Source organism: Amia ocellicauda, chromosome 2, assembly GCF_036373705.1.
Source record: "Amia ocellicauda isolate fAmiCal2 chromosome 2, fAmiCal2.hap1, whole genome shotgun sequence".
NCBI classification, from domain to species: domain Eukaryota; kingdom Metazoa; phylum Chordata; class Actinopteri; order Amiiformes; family Amiidae; genus Amia; species Amia ocellicauda.
Genome location: NC_089851.1, coordinates 17,037,094 through 17,055,943, shown reverse-complemented (window position 1 = coordinate 17,055,943; position 18,850 = coordinate 17,037,094). Strand labels below are relative to the sequence as shown.

Genomic DNA, 18,850 nt, shown 5'->3' with positions numbered 1-18,850 from the left:
CCTCCTAGGACACAAAACCTACAACGTTTGCCATGCACCCTCTCCCCACTCACTTCCTTCAAGCTCCTGATCTACTTCTAGATTAACTCCTCACTCCTCAACTCCTCCCTCCTCTCTGGCTGTTACCCCTCTGCATTTAAACAAGCTGCTGTCATCCCCCTCCTCAAGAAACCTACCCTTGACCCCACCTCTCCTCAGAACTACCGCCCTGTCTCCCTACTCCCCTTCCTCTCAAATACTGTTCCTGTTTGTCTGCTATCCCCGCCTGGATGCACTCACACCACCTCAAGCTTAACCTCTCCAATTCTCTCTTTTCTCCCCCCCTCTTCCTCACCTTCTGCTGACCTCTCCATCTCAATCCCCTTGGAATCTACAACACTCTCTCCTTCTTCTTCCGCCTAGAACCTAGGAGTCACCCTCGATCCTGCGCTCTCCTACACTCAGCACATCACCACGCTGACACGCACTTGCAGATTCTTCCTGAATCCAACCCTTCCTCACCAACTACTTGACTCAGCTGCTCATCCGGTCCTCTCCTGCCTGGACTACTGCAACTCCCTCCTGGCCGGCCTGCCTGCATCTACTACCCGCCACTCCAGCTCATCCAGAACTCTGCGGCTCGTCTGGTATTCTCTCTGCCCCGATTCGCACACACTACTCCATTGCTCCGCTCCCTCCACTGGCTCCCAATAGCGGCATGCATTCAGACATTGACCCTCACCTACCGCTGTCTTGACCACACTGCACCAAGCTACCTCCAGTCCCTCGTCTCTTCATACATCCCCTCCAGACCACTGTGGTCTTCCGTTGCCAGAAGACTAACCCTGCCTCCTCTCCACTCCCCTTCCTCCAGAGCCACTACTTCTCATCTCTGGCCCCTAAGTGGTGGAACGACTTTCCCACTGAAGTCCTTGACCTCCTTCCAGCGCTTACTCAAAACACATATTTTCAGACAGCACTTGTAATTTACTAATTTACTCTCCTTTAAGATAGCACTTATACAACATTTTATCATACTACTTGCCTTGTGTTACTAGTACTCGTATTGTTTATTTTATTATTATTATTATTATTATTATTATTATTATTATTATTATTATTATTATTATTATTATGTATTATTTATTTCTTGGCAGACGCCAAGAAATTTGATTTCCCCTATGCTCCTTTTTCCTTGGCCCTTGACTGTGACTTAACATCTTGTTTGCACTCATCAGCTTTTACAATCCAGGATGTAAGACCTCATATATTGTATATACTTGTGTAAACTGGAACTTGTAAAATGTATCATGCTTTGAATTGCACTGTATTATGTAAATTGGAATTTAGAAGGTTTTATGCTTTGAACTGTACTGTATTTTTGCACTTTGTATTGCACTTATATTTTGTAAGTTGCCCTGGATAAGGGTGTCTGCTAAATAATAATAATAATAATAATAATAATAATAATAATAATAATAATAATAATAATGATGTCCTCAACCAGTATTACATAGACCATTTATGACTTGTTTATGTGGTGGGAAAAACACAGGGAAGCAGTGACAGCTTTAGGATGTCACACATTAGCTCTCTCAGGCTTGTGTGATTTGCATTAATCAATGAAGTCTCAAATAAATTAATTTGTATGACATCATGATGCTTTCATTGTACCCAGGACTGCCGAACTTCTCTTTATTATACAGCCTCAGAAGATAATGTTTTTAATATGCATATTTTCTGTATGGTATCCAACTGTACATAGTTGTATATATACAATACATAAGAATACATACAGTATTGTACCCTTGGCATGTGAAAAAAGAGAAGTCAAAGAGCAATATATCATACCACCTGAAAGTACTGTTAATATTGTAGCAAAGGCTACTGTTTTAATAAGACTAATTCAGTAGCAGTTTAAATAAATATATTAACTGGAAGAAATCATGCAACCAATAAAATAAAATAAAAACTTACTTAGAAGGGCTCACCTTACCTTAAGACACAAATCTTGTTTTGTTCACTAACATGTACATTATATATATTACTCTTGTGTTGTTTTTTATATGTAGAATAGTTTTGATTTAATCCGGCCCTATGTATTTTGGCTTGGATACATTTTTCTGGTAAAACCTAAGAAAATGCTATACAGAATAAAATGCCGCTATATTTACTCCTTGCCAAAGGGTAGTTTTAGTCCTCTGTCTTTGTAACTATATCAAAAAAATATAATACAATTCAGAGCATTCATCATGCTAATGTATATATTTGCAATACACAATGATACAAAACTGGATAATGTATGATAAACTGTACACTCAGCTTTTTGAAATGACTGGAATCAAACAAAGAATTTAGATTGCTATTTTAGATATACAGTAGAGTAACATTTGCATAAGATACTTAAAATGTCCATGTTTTTCAAATAATAAGTACCTGTAATCTGATCACCCAGTGTCTTGAAGCCTATTCATCTAGCAATGCAGCTATAAGTGGATCACGGTGTTTCCATGGACATTGGATGTAGGAAAGGACCATTTTAATTTTGTTGGACTGATTTCACTCAGTAATTCCTGTGGAAACAGGGCATAATGATTGAGTGTATGCTTGATAATATCCAGTGCCTTGAAATCAAATACAGTACATACACATATGATCATGTAATGCTAAATAAGTTGAGCCCTGTTGTTTGCAAATTCTTTGGATTTTTGAATTGTTTTTCAGTCATGCAAAACGCAGGGGTCTACAAGTAATACGACTGACACAATCAGAGAATCACTTAACCGGAAACCAGAATTGTCTATAAAATATGTCTATGCCTTCTTTCTTGGCATGCTGCTCATTTAATAAACCTTACTTGCATTATGTATACACAGGCCTCCAGAGCTACACTTTCAATTTGCTCTTCTGTTTCTGATGTAACCAAACACCTGTCAAGTATCTCACTGAAATTATCTACATGTTCAAGAGGGTTTGGGATGGTGGTGCTTTACAAGTAGTGAAAATGAATTAAATCCTAAACACTCTTATTTGTTCTGAAGGATTGTTAATTTGCCAGTTTGTTGAAGCCCCTTTTTTAAAAGCTCTGTTCCAATGCCAAGAAAAGCATCATGAGAACACGTCCTAATTCTATAGACTGAGTGCCACAGGGGTCACTGCTTGAGGAGCAATGAAGACTCAGAGTGCTGGAAGAGAGACGGCTAATTTTAATTTTAAATGCCTGACCTTGAAGTGAGATATTAATGAAAAGCACTTTTGACCAATTTTGCTTAAATAATTTTGCAGAAACCCAGATGGCACTCGTCCAAAGTCAGCCCTTGGTGAACTTAATGTGGAATATAAAGGGGCTAGTATCACTTCTGGCAAAGAATGAATTAAACTAGTGCCAGCAATTAATGAATGTGCATCGGCCATGAAGGAAGCTGAGTGAGGTGCTTTCTTCAGAAAACAAAAGCAAGCCCTCCAGAAAAGCAGAGCAGAAAAGCTGATGTACAAGAGTACAATATTCATAAAAAGAAAACTGATGCAATCTTTAAATCAGGAACCGCACAAAAGACCAGGAAAGGTTTTCTGCCTGTAGACATTAAAAGAAGTAAGGACTAACTACAGAATTCAGTTTGAAACATAAGTATTAAAATCTGCAAGAAAATCTTATTTTTAAATTTATTGACAAAACATCTGCAAATAATGCACAGCTGACCTACTTGCGTTACAGTTTTTAATGAATACATAGACTACCCCCGAGTCTGTTCTTTCCTTGATTAAACCAATAATGAGTTGCTGTGAGAGAAAAACAAAACAAACTAAAATATATATCCTAACAAATAAACATCAGTAATAATACAGTAATAACAACCAACTTAAATGAATTTGCAAAATAGTGACCAGCTCCACAATTACAATACACCATTTTCTGTACACACAGACTTCAAAATATGAAAGTACAACCTTGTCTTTATATGTTTTACAGTATTACAGCTCTAATTCTCCTATATAGGATTTGATTTAGTTTTGTATGTGTATTCTACTTACACTCAAGAAATTTTACCACAACCCAATACAGAATCACTCTTTGTTCTCTCTCCATTTATGTGAGATGAGTTTAGCTTTTTCTTTGCTACATTTAAGAACATAAGAAAGTTTACAAACGAGAGGAGGCCATTCAACCCATTGTGCTCATTGGTGTCCATTAATAACTAAGTCATCCAAGGATCCTATCCAGTCTATTTTTGAATGTTCCCAAATTGTCAGCTTCAACCACTTCGTTGGGGAGTTTGTTCCAGTTTGTAACAACTCTTTATGTGAAGTGTCTCCTGTTTTCTGTCTTGAATGCCTTGAAGCCCAATTTCCATTTGTGTCCCCAGGTGCGTGTGTCCCTACTGATCTGGAAAAGCTCCTCTGGTTTGATGTGGATGATACCTTTCATGATTTTGAAGACTTGAATCAAGTCCCCACGTAGTCTCCTCTGTTCCAGGGTGAAAAGGTTCAGTTCCCTCAGTCTCTCAGTAGGACATTCCCTTCAGACCTGGAATAAGTCTGGTTGCTCTCCTCTGAACTGCCTCTACAGCAGCGATATCTTTCTTGAAGTGTGGAGCCCAGAACTGTACACAGTATCCAGATGAGCTCTAACTAGTGCATTGTACAGTCTGAACATCACTGCCCTTGTTTTAAATTCTACACTTTTGACAATATACCCTAGCATTTTGTTTGGCTATTTTATTGCTTCCCCACATTGTTTGGATGGGGAAAGTGAGGAGTCCATGTAGACTCCTAGGTCTTTCTCATTCATTACTTCTCCCAGTTCTATTTGTCCCATAGTGTAATTATAGTGAACATTTTTATTACCTGCATGTAATACCTTGCACTTGTCCACATTGAATTTCATCTGCCAGGTGTCGGCCCACAACTGAATATTATCTAAGTCCCTTTGAATAACCTGTGCTGCCGAGATTGTATCTACTGAGCCACCTATTTTAGTATCATCTGCAAAACTGACGAGTTTGCTAACTATCCCAGAGTCCAGATCATTAATATATATTAGAAAAAGCAAATGCCCTAATACTGATCCCTGTGGAACTCCACTAACAACCTCACTCCAGTTAGAAGCAACTCCTCTTATCGACACCTTCTGTTTCCTATACATCAACCAGTTCATAATCCATCTACTCATATTACTTTAAATACCTACAGCTTCCAATTTTAGGATCAGTCTTTAGTGTGGTACTTCGTCAAAAGCTTTCTGAAATTCTAAGTATATCATATATAGGTCCCTGAGAAAATCACTGCTTTTTTTTTTACAAAAATCACGGTAGGTTCATGGGTAAAGTATCATTTTTCACGGACTGTGCACTGAACTAATACAAAGTGTGCAAAGTGTATTTTAATTTAACGTGCAAAAAATAATATGGAAAGATTTACCTTGAACTGTAGATTGTAGTGATTGAACTTGAATTAAACTTATGAAACTTGGATTTTTCATAAAATAACTATATACAGTCAAGGAAATGTCCATTTTGTTTTCTTTTTATATATATATTTTGGATTAAAGCTGAGCATTTTCAGATGGTTCACCGTGTGCTCTTTCATAGATTGTCTATGAGCTGTAAAAACCTGCCCGTGTGCTGAAACGCTTCGCTCAGCATCGACAGAGTTGGGGACAACAGACTCCTGTCGGATTTTGCTTTGCAGACACGTTTTTTGACATCCATTTTGTGATTGTGTTAATTTAGTGTACAGCGCTCCCACTTAGAATTCAAAAGTCACATGACAAGAATGACACTTCTACACTGCAGTGTCAAAGTCACATGACCACAAGGGCTGCTCTAGGCTGCACTGCTGTACACAGTACGTATGTAATTACTGTGACTGCAGAGCTTGTAGGTAAAGTGTGTTAATATGAAATAACATATATGTAGCAGTCTAAGCCCACTGCATGTTTTGCACTGATTACTTTGATTAAATAAACATCACATTTGCAGTGCATGTTTTAATTGAATCATTGATTGGAGTATTTAAAGCCCCTGTGTCACCAGTTACGGGTGGCCATTCCCGGGACCGTGCAGGTGAGAGGATGGGCGAGCAGAGGCAGTGGGCAGCGAGAGCGGGCAATGGAAGAAAAGCTTTGGTTTTAGAGTCCCCACTGCTGATCCTCTCACCTGCACTGCTCACTGGTTGTTTGTGTTTGTGTATCTTTAAAACATTTAAAATCGTATGTAATGTGAAAACCGTCTGGCTGCTCTCTCCCACAACACCGCTCCACTCATTTGCACCCGTAGCAGCCCCACCGAGGTCGCGGGCGCTACATGTATATAAATGGAAATTTTAAAAAAATGCGGTACATTTTTTAACACAATAAAATTTAAAAAAATCGTGGTGTTTGGCTAATTTCACGATTTCCGCGCATTCTGCGAAATCGTTATTTTCTCTTGGCCTTGATCATATAATATGATTTCACCTGATTTACAGCTGCAGTTAAATGTTAAAAAAAACTCTAATAGATTAGTAAGACATGATCTGCCTCGTTTAAACCCATGTTGACTCAAAGAATATGGTTTCCATTAAGATGCTCCTGTATTTTCTGTCTGATATTTTTTTCCAACATTTTACAAGTAATGCAGGTTAGACTGACCGGTCTGTAATTTCCTGGCTCAGTTTTGTCCCCTTTCATGTGGATAGGTATGACATTTGTAGTTTTGCAATGCTGAAAATTGTAGATAATTGTTTTAGACTTGGTCATTGTTTTTTGAAAGTACGCCTCAAAGCTAACCATATTGTGATCAAAGTTTGCTATTGGTTCTCTAACTAGTGTCCCCCTGACTCTATTTTGGACATTTCAATCCATGCTCTCTCTCTGTTTGGTTCCCTGACAAGTTGAGTTAGAAAGCAATTATTTATCATTTCAACTATTTCAATTTCTGCTTTTGTAGTTCCAACTGGGGTTTCCCAGTCTATGTTTGGGAAATTTAAAATCCCCCATTATATCAGCCACATCCTTGCTACATGCAGTCTTGATTACACTGTACAATGGAACATCTTTCAGATGATCTGAGTTGGGTGGTCTGTAACACACTCCTACCACGCCTCAGGCCTCAGACGCTGCTTTCCTATTCTGGTCTGCTCCCTCCAGTTATTTTTCTCAGTTGAGTATGACTTGTTTATTCTTTACTCTTGAGATTGACATTGTAACTTGTAACTAACCCTTCTCAATTACATTTTCTTTTCTGTGCCCAGTTGAAGCTCTACATCCTTGTGGGCCACTGGCTTTGGATAAGGCTTCCTGAGCCCTGCCGATAATCTATATATGTGTGTATATACACACTACTATAAAATGTGGTTGCTCCATACAATTATTATACATATAATCTTCCTTCACCATGAATCAATATATGTTAAGTTCTGTTTGTTAATTTAATTATTACAAGATCAGTTTCCTTCAACACAAAAGACAATAAACTCCAATAAACAAATGCTATATAATATTTTAGTCATAGCACTGCCATATTCACAATGAAATCACATGGTATGTTCATCCTAGCTTTTCTGCACTACTGTAGTAGTGAAGTATGTAATAATGTATTTATGTTTAAAATGTAGAAAAAACACAGCAACAAACTCCATGAAAATCTCACTGTCATTTAAAGAAGAAAACTATGACAGCATCGTATTCATAATAATCCTGTGAAACAGCTTCTGTATTAACCATATATTTCATATATCCATGTATTATCTGTTTTAAAACTGAAGTTTGTTGGGGAACAGGGGTGAGAGGTTAGGTTGGATTGGATAACTTAGTCCCACTGGATTTTTTTCATGGGCAGCTTCTGCTCTGGATAGCAAAATACTGTTTAATGTTAGACAATCTGTGCCTTGATATGAAAATGCTGAACTGAGATATTTCTAGCATTCAGTGCACAGAGCAACAGCATATTGTTTTTCATTTCACATCTGTCACTGAAATGTCCCTTTGAAATGAGCATAATTTAAAATGTTTTCAAACAAGATATTAACAGTGAGAAGTTGATTTTAAGCTCAAATAAGGGAAGGGAATTCACTCCAACTGTAATGATATTTTAAATTTATTTGATGAAAACAGTATAATGGTTCAAATGAATAGCATTCAGTATTTTATGTATGAAAATGTAATTTAAAGTAAGCAACAGCATGAATCAAACACATCAGGTGGTGAAGGATTCACATCAATAAACAGCAATGTTGATGTTTCTATATTGACATTATATTCATTCAACACTATGAAAAGCTGAAACATCCTTGACATTAACATTAACTTCAGTTGCTCCTGTGAGAAGAGTGGATAATGTAATCTAATCACCCAAAACATGAACTGCGAGCAAATCTTTCATTTTAATTTCAGAAACAGACGGCAGCATTAGCCGGTTACTCAAGCATGACTGTAAAACACATTCAAGTTGGTTGATTGTGAGACAATATATTATAACTGTAAACTGGGAACAGTGAAAACTTAAATATAATTACTTTTATTGGCTAATATTATTGATGTTACATTTTTCAACTTAATGTGGGTTGTAATTTTGAAGCTCTGAAATGCTCACAAACTATTTATCATTATGACAAACAATATTTCTAGTATTATTTAGAATGCTTACTGTCTGTCAAAAAGTGTCCTGTCATCAAATACATCAAGTCATTGTGAAATAATAAAATAATACAGAACTAACATAACAGAACTCTTGGTAGGGCGTGCCTCATGTGTCAAAGCTATACTTCAAAGAAGACGGGCTAGAAAACCCAGTACTATGTGTCACATACAGAATTAAACCTCTTATGCACAACACAGAGGAAGCTTATAATAAATATGACAACAGTCTTTCAAACTGACAAAGTCAATTTCAGAGACATATCCAGAAGGCATACCTAGAAAAATCAATAAAGACAGGTAGAGGCCAGAACAAGCAAATATAATAACAAGCATTAGAGTCAAAGCTTAGTCACTTGGACCATCTACGATTTGACATAATGTGATTATATAATAAGATGTGAGCATGACTACCTAAATGCTATTTTAATAATAGGAACATTCAAAACATGTTTTTATTTTTTCAATGTTCTACATTAATTATCATAAACATTAAAACCCAACTAAGCAGTATCTTAAAAAGTATATAAAATATAAATATGAACCACTATATTTCATTATTAGCAGCAAGATCCAATGCTACCTCTTTGCATTTTTGCATTCTGGAGGTCAATGTTGATTATATTGTAGCATTGTAGGCTTTATGCTACTTGGATTCACCACCAAAACAACAAATAGGCCTACTAATACTTCTGGCCGGCAGGAACCAGGCACCCCTATATATCAGCTCGCCACACTGACCGGCTCCCCCAATCACAGTGCCCCGCCTGTTCTCATGTGAGGTTAACCCATGACCCCACTGAAGAACCGCTTTTCTTTCCCTGTGTGTCTGTGAATGATGTCACTGTCTCTGTGCTATGGTACTGTGCTACCCAGGAGAACAGGATCTGAAAAGAACCAGTTTTCACCAGCAATTTGGGTTTGATACATCGTACGAGCCCCCCTTATATTAAACATTATGTATGCCTTAATTTTTCCCGTTTGACCACGTATGAGTCTTCCTGTCCAGTTGTCGGGCAGAAACCGAACTTCCACTCATCACAGGACAGATTTGTAGCCCTGTTATCTTTCTCTCCTGTCTGGTCTGCATAAAAGTGCCCGTAGTTTGTAACTTCTCTAAGACTGTTCTTGAGATTGCCTCTTGAACACTTCTTCCGTGTGGTTGCTCGTATTAAATTCCTTCTGATTGAAAATACATCTCTCTCTCAATTATTTGGATTCTTCACCGCAGACTTCACTATTTCCCACTAACTAACATCTATAACATTCAACTACCCCACCCCCAACACATAGAATAGACAGGTTGCAGTCCCTACATGCAAACAGTCCCAGATCGCTACACTAAAAATAAAATACATTTCCAAATAGTATTCCGAACATCTGTGACTTCCATGTTTGCATCGCTGTGATGTAAAGACTGAATTGCAATTCAAATAATTATGGGTAGACATCTGAACATCCAATCTATCTGTCTGTCTATCTGTTTGAATATCACTTATGCATTTCGTTCAATACCACGTGAAAGACTGCACTTTTACTTGACTGTGATCTAATGTTGTGAGACTTCTGTTGCTGAGATCTGACACTTCAGTGGCACTCATGCAGAAGTCAGATATACTTATGTTTTAAAATTGAAGTTCTCACTTTAGATTGAAATAAACTAAACAAATGGCACATAACATTAATACCATTGATAACCCCGTACAAACAAGGTAATGCATGTCAAATTATGAATCCCTCAAGGTGTTCCTTCATATATTTCACCTAGTATATTCACTGAGACACATGTACGTGTACATTTCAGCTTGAGGTACAGTAACTGAAAGGCTGTCACAGAAACATATCACCCTCCTCCAGATTTAGCTAGATCATTTTCCCAATGAACTGAGTAACTAACCAGTCAAATTATGATATGCTTGTCAAAAATATTCTGATCAAGACATGTCATGGGAAAAAATATTTTGTGTTGTCAACTGATTTGTTTGCAATATGTAAGCACTTACAAGTGTACAAGCTACCAGAGCAATAAGCTTACAAGCTAGTACATGGTTCACTAATTGCACATTTGGTGAACCCAAGCCAGCAGAGCTTTCTAAAAAATATAAGATGATCTTGTCTCATGGCAATTGCTGTTTTCATTTACCAAATACCATGAAAAAAATGCATGAGTGATATATTGCAAGGCAAGATTTCAATCATTATTCAGAAGAACAGTATGCCCTTCATACTTACATTATTTTAAGTGTATGTTCAATTTGATTTCCTTCAAAGAGTGACTGATCCCTTGCATACATACTGGTCTATTTGCATTGTTGAAGGTTATGCAGCTGGATTAAAACTGGTTGGTGCCTTGATTTGTAAAAAAATTGAAAATTCATTATTGTAAAATATTTGACATACAACTCTGTCCAAAGGGTTTGGATAGTACATGGGAGCAGACAGATATCAAATCCCATATCCCAGTATCACCATGTAGTCACCCTACCTAACATTATGAATGCTGATGGTATATGCATGTTCTTAAATTGAATCATATTGAACAGGGGTGTCACTAGACCCTGTATTTCTCAGCCCCACTAAAAATAATACAATTATGAAGTAACGGCCAGCCGTCAGCCATCCTTTGTATTTTCTCTCAGTCCCCCTAAAAATAATACAACAAAAGAGTTGAAGAATGAAGTAGTAACTCCGCAAAACACTGTCAGCAACCCCCCCCCCCTGGCTCTTACACCTGAAAAAAAAACACCGACAGCACCCCGACAACCCCGCTCTTTCACCATTTCGAAGCCCCCTAAACCTTGAAGTCTAGAAACGCACGATATTGAATAAACAAGTATTTCAGAACAATCGATAAAAAACAGTTTTCTTATAATCAGTGACATTTAAAAATGTATGACTTGGAAGTAAGTTTACAAGTAACGTTACAACATACCTTATCTTTTTTTTTGTCATTAAAACAATATGAGAAATTGATACAGTTATAAGTTCACCATTTATATTTAAATATAAAATAATTTAATGGTATAATTATCTTCATACAAAACAGTAGTGTATACTAGGGTTGGGCGATTTGGGGAAAATATCTAATTGCGATTTTTCTGAGAGATAGTGCGATTGCGATTTCATTTGCGATTAAATTTTAAGTCAAGCTTCAGCTCAAATATTCTCAATAGTGTGCAGCACACACTCTAAATTAGAGAACAACATGCCTTTAACTGTAGACCTTGTAGTCTAGTACAGGGGTCGGCAACTAGGTGTGGCCTCGGGACAATTTTGATCTGAGCTAATAGTCGCGAGCTGACGGTGTTTCCGCCGGTAGGGGGGGGATGGTACAGTTTTGCATTTGCCAGACTTAATGTAATTAACAACAATAATAATTAAAAACTTGTATATATATTTTTTAACAAGAGCAGAGTGCTTCACAGAAAGCAATGCAATTAACAATAAGTGAAATATAAATCATAAAGCAGGTAATTAAGTTATACAAGCAATTAGTCTCAAAGTGATTATATTCAATCAATAACATCTAAAAGACAAAAGCAACACTTAAAGACAATAAACAAGCATAAACACTGCCTTAGTCCATGGGCAATATTGTGTCCTGTGTGGTCTACAGGGAAGTTGCCGTTTGCAGACAGCGGGTCTTCATTGATAAAGCTTTACAGATGGAAATAATAAAACACATTATGACTATCCCTATGTGCATTTTTTTTAGCCATAGCCTTTAACTGAAGATGGAAAAATATCACTTTTAAGCCTTGGGCAATCAAAAAAGATTTATTTCTGTTCTGATTATGACCCCATGAGGAAAGGCCACAATCCATCTCTTCACATGTTGGGAATGCCATGATAAAATATGTGTCTCAGTAAAATGGACTTCTGTAAATGCAATGGTCAGGGTTATGTAAAGGTGTGAGGGAAATGGGGCTGCACCTTCATGTGAAGCCATATTGCAAATGCCATGGCCTTTATTAATCACACTGCAGCACATTTCACAGGAGCACAACTATATACCCATTTCAGTTTCCAATACTGCATTACTGTTATTGCTCTGGAAGCTAAATTCAAACATGACTATGCTGATGGAAAATAAGGACAGCAGATTTGTCAGTTCATTTTCCATACTGTTCATCAGTGATTATCTTAAATTACTTTAATACATTTGCATAATTATAATTCTAAATATGTATAAAAGTGATGGTAAGCAGCAAATAATGGGATTATATAATATATAGCATCATACAAGACATACATGTGTTGCTTCTGATGGTTATTTTATTTTTCACAGTCTGATGAGTTTGAATTTGTAAGTTATAATTCTCTTTCAATCACTTTCAAGATTTCAGTTTACATTTGTGAGGTAAGCATTTGTGAAGATATTTCTTTAGTTGCTGTGCATGGCATCAGATGATTTATCTCATCTTCTTTTGTTTCTTTCATATATTTTTCTGTTTTCAGGCAGTTACATTTTCAGTATCCAGTGCTACAGAACAACTCAGCTCACTGTGGTTTAAACCAAATGTCTCATGATTCTCAAAGTGCTACAGATGCTAGGGCTGTTAATACTAAAATAATATTTAAATGAGCAAATTGCAGGTTACTTAATTAACATATTTCCTTGTAGTAAACATGATAAAATCTATACTTTGGGATTGTTGTGTGTTTCCAGTATCAAGACTTAGTACCTCTGCCTCATAAGGAATAGTGACAACAGCAAATAATGTGTATCATGCCTTAAATCAGGATAATAATATGGTGTTATAATTATAACACCTATAACATAGCTGATGTTATAAATGATGTTGAAGGCGGTCACCAATATGTTTGTATGGTAAATTAAACTGGATTTTACATTACCTTAATAGTACATTTTCAGCCTTTTTGACTTCACTGATTTTGCATCATCTTGACTTATTTTCAGACGAGTTATTTGAATATACAGTAAGTATTCTTCGAACTGGATCAAAATGCTGAAATAAAAGAATGAATGATTGGTTAAACTCATGATAAATAATATATTTCAAATGTCGACCTAACTGTAAACATAAACAGTGTTTTTCCTAATAAATACAGAAAAAAACAAACAAACAAAAAAACATGTAAGGAATGGTATGTAAAATCATATTTCATTTTGTTGGCACTAGTTTATGGTGTACATTATTTGACATACCTCAAGCACACACTGGGCTGCTGCTTAACTACTGAATAGTACTTGTGAAAAATAAAGGACCTCTTCACAATTTCAGAACAGCTAAACATAACCTTCTGTGAAAGCATCAAGCACAAGTGGCTCACTTAAAGCACCTTATTCAAAGCTAACAATTTCATTTATTTCTGTTGTGTGAAATATTCCATGTTAATCATTGCATAAAATAATATTTCCTACGAGCATAATCATAATTTGAAACCGGTACTGTACTGTATGTGTTAACTTTAAGTCCTTGTTAATAATAATAATAATAATAATAATAATAATAATAATAATAATAATAATATAATGGAAATGTTGCTTATAATTAAAAATCACTACTGACTTTTTCTCCTGTTAAATAAAAGTAAATGCACATATTATTTTCCACATAAAAGCACTGGAAATCATTTGACATTTAAAAAACTATAATACTGTAAAATATAATATCATGTCACACACAACTTTTAAACAAATTATTGATTTCACATGTGAAGTTGTCAATTAATTTTGTCAGCGATGTCTGGACCCAGATATTTAAAAAACTAATAATTAAATACAAAAAAGACAAAATAAATAAATACATATGGATCTGGCATAGATGACCACTGCAAAATTTCCAAACTGTAAGTATTTTTTTAGAGGTTGAAAAAGTTAGTATAATTAAGTAAGTATAATTAATGAATTAACTAATTAATTAATAGATTGAGTTTGGGGTGTGCCTGTAAACACAGTTCTAAAATATGTCCACACACTCTACATAATTCATATGATAGTTATCTGTGGCTGGATAAACTAAATTCATTACTATGCCTAAATTGGTAACCAATCCTATATACTGTTGTTCATGTTGGTAGTTCATATTAGACTTTTATAATCAATTTGTTTATATTACACTACACAACTTTGGGCGAGTAAGTGATGATGAGATTGTATTTATTCTGTTATCTCAAGAATGTATAACATATCATATATAACACAAGAAAAGCAAATAAAAACAAAACAAATAGCAATTGGCCATATTACGCTCGGGGTCATAATTACTTGATATTCCCTTGATTTTTGCAGTCTGTAACTTACTCAGCATGAAATTGTAATTTGAGTTAACAAAGTCTGTATTTGGTGCAAGGCCCCAAAGCTGACATGAAACTATTCAGAATGATATCACTATAACAGGAACATATACACAAATGGATGCTTTGCAATCATTCGTCTGATCATAGATTTATCTGCATGATTTTTCTACCTGTTTAAGAATTACTGCTTTAACAAATAAATTAATAAAGAGACATTTTATAGTAAATGAGGGTGAAACTAGTCCTGGTTCATGACTAATATTACATAACAATGGAGGAGAAAATATATCCATTAACCTACATGTATAAAAACCTTAGTTTAACTACATTTCCCACATGTGTGATTAAATGCAAGAGAGGCTTATATTTGAGTTAGACAATTAATGCAGGGCATATGAGGCTACACATAGTGGATTAAGAAGAGATTGTGGAGAGGAGAATAAGTGGTAGAACTATGTATTTTTTCTCCTTAACAGAACATAGCTATTTTTTTCCGCCTTAACTGGTATTTGGTCTAGATCGGTAAGTGTTACTGAATCTGTTCAAACTAACTGGGATCAGGAAGATTATGACCCAGACCATATCAGAACATGACCCACCCTTCAATCAAATTACAGTTCCAGTACTTTAGGGTGGCAGATGGCTTTTCCTTCTACATAATGCAAATGATAGGTGGTAGATGCAACCCCAGTTATCTGAGAAAGAGAATACTACCCAAGGGGAATGGGACATTGCTTGATACAATGCGCACTTGTAAACACCATTGTCTAACAAAGCTGACTATATATACAGCAAGTCAGCGGTGGTTGCAGAGGTAATTAATCTCAGCGCATGTGCATATAGGACGGAATTCAGGTTCTGCCAGGACCAGGCATGCATGGTCAGGTCCAAGACAGGCCACCCACAATGTATGTCCATCTGTCAGTGGGAGCGTGTGCTGCCTGCATATGGTGCAGCAGGGGATGGAGGACATAGTGCCTTCATCAGAAATTGAGGGAGTTACAGAATAATAAGGTATAATAATAACCAATATATATTATATAAGTATATATAACCAGTATATATAATAACCAATATATCACACACTATTAATGTGTATACAGTAATAATAAGGGCAGAAACAGCATTGCTTCTTTGGCAATCCAACCACCAAGACACATCACCAAAATGTCAATTGTGGTTCCTGGAACATGGTCCATTATTTCCTGCACTGAAGTACACCACTGAAGGCACTGAATGCACCAAAACACACCAAGTTGCAGCATATTCTGCTATTCTGCACCTCATTGTACCGAGATGCACCATAATGCACCGTGTGCCAGATAGAGAGGTGGAGATATTAATGTGGCTGCTCATGCTCAAGGCATGCATGGCAAAGAGAGCAAGTATAAATTGCCCAAATGTCCTAGAACCCAGGGAGAAATAGGGAGCAAAATCCCAAAGTTGTAGTTGCAGCTGTGGCCTGGAGCGGGTGTTAAAGCTGGGAAAGCTGCCTTTAGCATCAGAGATCTGGACGGGAGTTACAGCAATACCAGATATATCAGAAGTTATATATATTTTAATACTAATACAACTAAAACAAAATCAAACAAGCTGCACAACACCAGCACTGTGTCACAAGAGACTAAATTAATAATCCAATAAATAATAATGAATTCAGCACTTCACTATCAAAACAATGCAATACAATCATTGTATTGAATTAATATTAAGAATACTAAGACAGAGAAAAGGCTGTTTGAGCTCACGAATCAGGCTGAAGTCCCCAGTGCGCTGCACTAGTTAAAGCAGACAGAGGGGGGGTCTGCCTAAGTGACAACGGACAGTGGCCTATACGCAGCTCTGTTAGACAATGCGTTCATGAGTTGCCATTGTAACTAGTGATGTCCCATCCCCCTTTGGGTAGTATTCTCAACTCAAACAAGTATTCTCAAATAACTAGCCATCATGTGCCGTGTTTTTGATTTGCAGTTGGCAAGTGGATTGTATTTTAAATTAGTTTCAGCCCTATGTCTAGTTGACGACAAAATGGCCAGAATATGTTCTGCTTTGTAAAATAAAAAGATTAATCAGACCCAGTGGTTGGGCCAGCTGCAAAGATACTTATCTTTTTTTTTCCACCTGCCACTGGAAGCAAAATGAATCTGATTTCAAATCAATCCCATTTATTCAATGGGATATGAAAGTGCATTAAAAGCAGACTATTACAGCATAAATGAGTGATGATTAATGTCAGTAGTTACATTTCAAAACCTTATACACTATTTTAACTCATCCAACTACATTTAATTATTTTCATTTTAATAATGAATAAGTAATGTATTTTATAAAATGTGAATATATATATATATATGTTTTTTACACTTTAGTTCATGGGCATCTAAAATGCTAGCCTGCGGGCCAAATGCAAATTTTGTTTTTAACTAATTAGCTAGCACACATCAGCTCGTATGCCAGTAGCGCTTAACCACCTGCCTGCCGCTACCATTGTGTAATTGATTTCTGCCAGATGTCATGCTAGCAGGCTTGCATCAATTAGTAATTGTAATTGAAGTTGTATGTAATTATTTACATAATTACTTACATAATTGCATAACCACAGCCCACTATTGAAAAAAAACTGATTTAGTTGAAATTGATTTGTTGTACATATATTTTAATTAGAAATATCTGTGTGCATAATTACACATATAGTTTTAGCCAACGGCCTTCACAACCTTCATTGGAATATTGTATTGTTAATCAAACTATGAGTATTTATCAATGATATATTTTGCTTGTATGCTGAATACCTGAACTGAAGTCTAGGGAACACTATATAGACTTGAATAAACTAAATAACTGGGTGCCTCAACAATTTTGTTTCTATGATTCAGCTTCTATTTATAGACTGAATCAGTATCCAACAATATATAATCAATAAACTAGTATAGTACGAACACTATTTATTAAACTATAGGTGTGAATATTTGTGACTTAAATTACATATTACCCTACACTGGACATCACTGCATTGCACAAATAACTGCTTGCAGCTGGTACCGAAGCACATTTGACTATGTGAAGGACCTATGCCAGTTTAAATCCAGTCAGCACCAAACCACCTCATTAGTTTTGCTTTTTTGTTAGAGCAGTGTTGCTTGCAGCAGGGTGAAAAGGTAAAGTGGTACTGACCCAGCACAACAGGGGGAGATTATTATTTTTGGTTCACAGCTTCAAGGTACTATACATTTCCACCTCTCAAATGTGCCATATAGGTGCGATTGTGCTTTTCTGTCCAATTGTCCAATTATGTTATTTACTCACAGACTCTTTAATACGGTAAGCAATAGATTGGGAAAAAATAATGAACCAGCTGTTTTCTGCAAATTACCCAGATGTACAATCATATAGCTTAGTACATCTGCAATGATACAAGAGAAGGCAGTGCATTAGACTGTGTCAAGTGATAAGTGTTCCACATGGCATTTTTTGTTTTTGATGTTTTGTGTGTTTCCTCAGTATCAGTGTGAGCATGTGCGTATCTGTGGGCTCTACATCTATGGCACACTGGTTGGAACACACTATGTTAAAAAGAGATCCTACATCTGTACTTAATTTTAAAATCAAGTGACAAATACAGAAAGTATTTCTTTAGACTGACATGAAAGCCAATCTTTTCAACACCTCGGTGGAATGAAATGTCTACGGTCATAAATCAAAGCATACACGATGATTATGGTACTTGTAGTTTAGAAGCAAAATGAAATCAGGTTCTACAGAGCCTTCAGGAAAAGTGTTTTGCTCCACATTGAACTAGCTAGGTGGAATGGTTAAGCAAAATACAGTAAACTTCTTTGTAGTGCTTTGCTTTAAAAAATGTCAAGGTTACACTATAGCCAAGCTCAGGGAAGAAAAAAAAGTGAAAATACCACCATATATATATATACACTCACCTAAAGGATTATTAGGAACACCATACTAATACTGTGTTTGACCCCCTTTCGCCTTCAG

The 18,850-nt window shown here is 36.2% G+C and overlaps 1 protein-coding gene across 1 annotated transcript in view; it reads right to left on the bottom strand.

Annotated features, from left to right (window-relative positions):
• The window catches only part of sntg1 (syntrophin, gamma 1), a 164,727-nt gene that overhangs the window by 71,100 nt on the left and 74,777 nt on the right, over positions 1-18,850 (bottom strand). Inside the window, exon 3 of the mRNA XM_066719652.1 lies at positions 13,451-13,563. The gene's annotated coding sequence lies outside the window, so the exon portion shown is untranslated. The remainder of the gene's footprint in view (positions 1-13,450; positions 13,564-18,850) is intronic.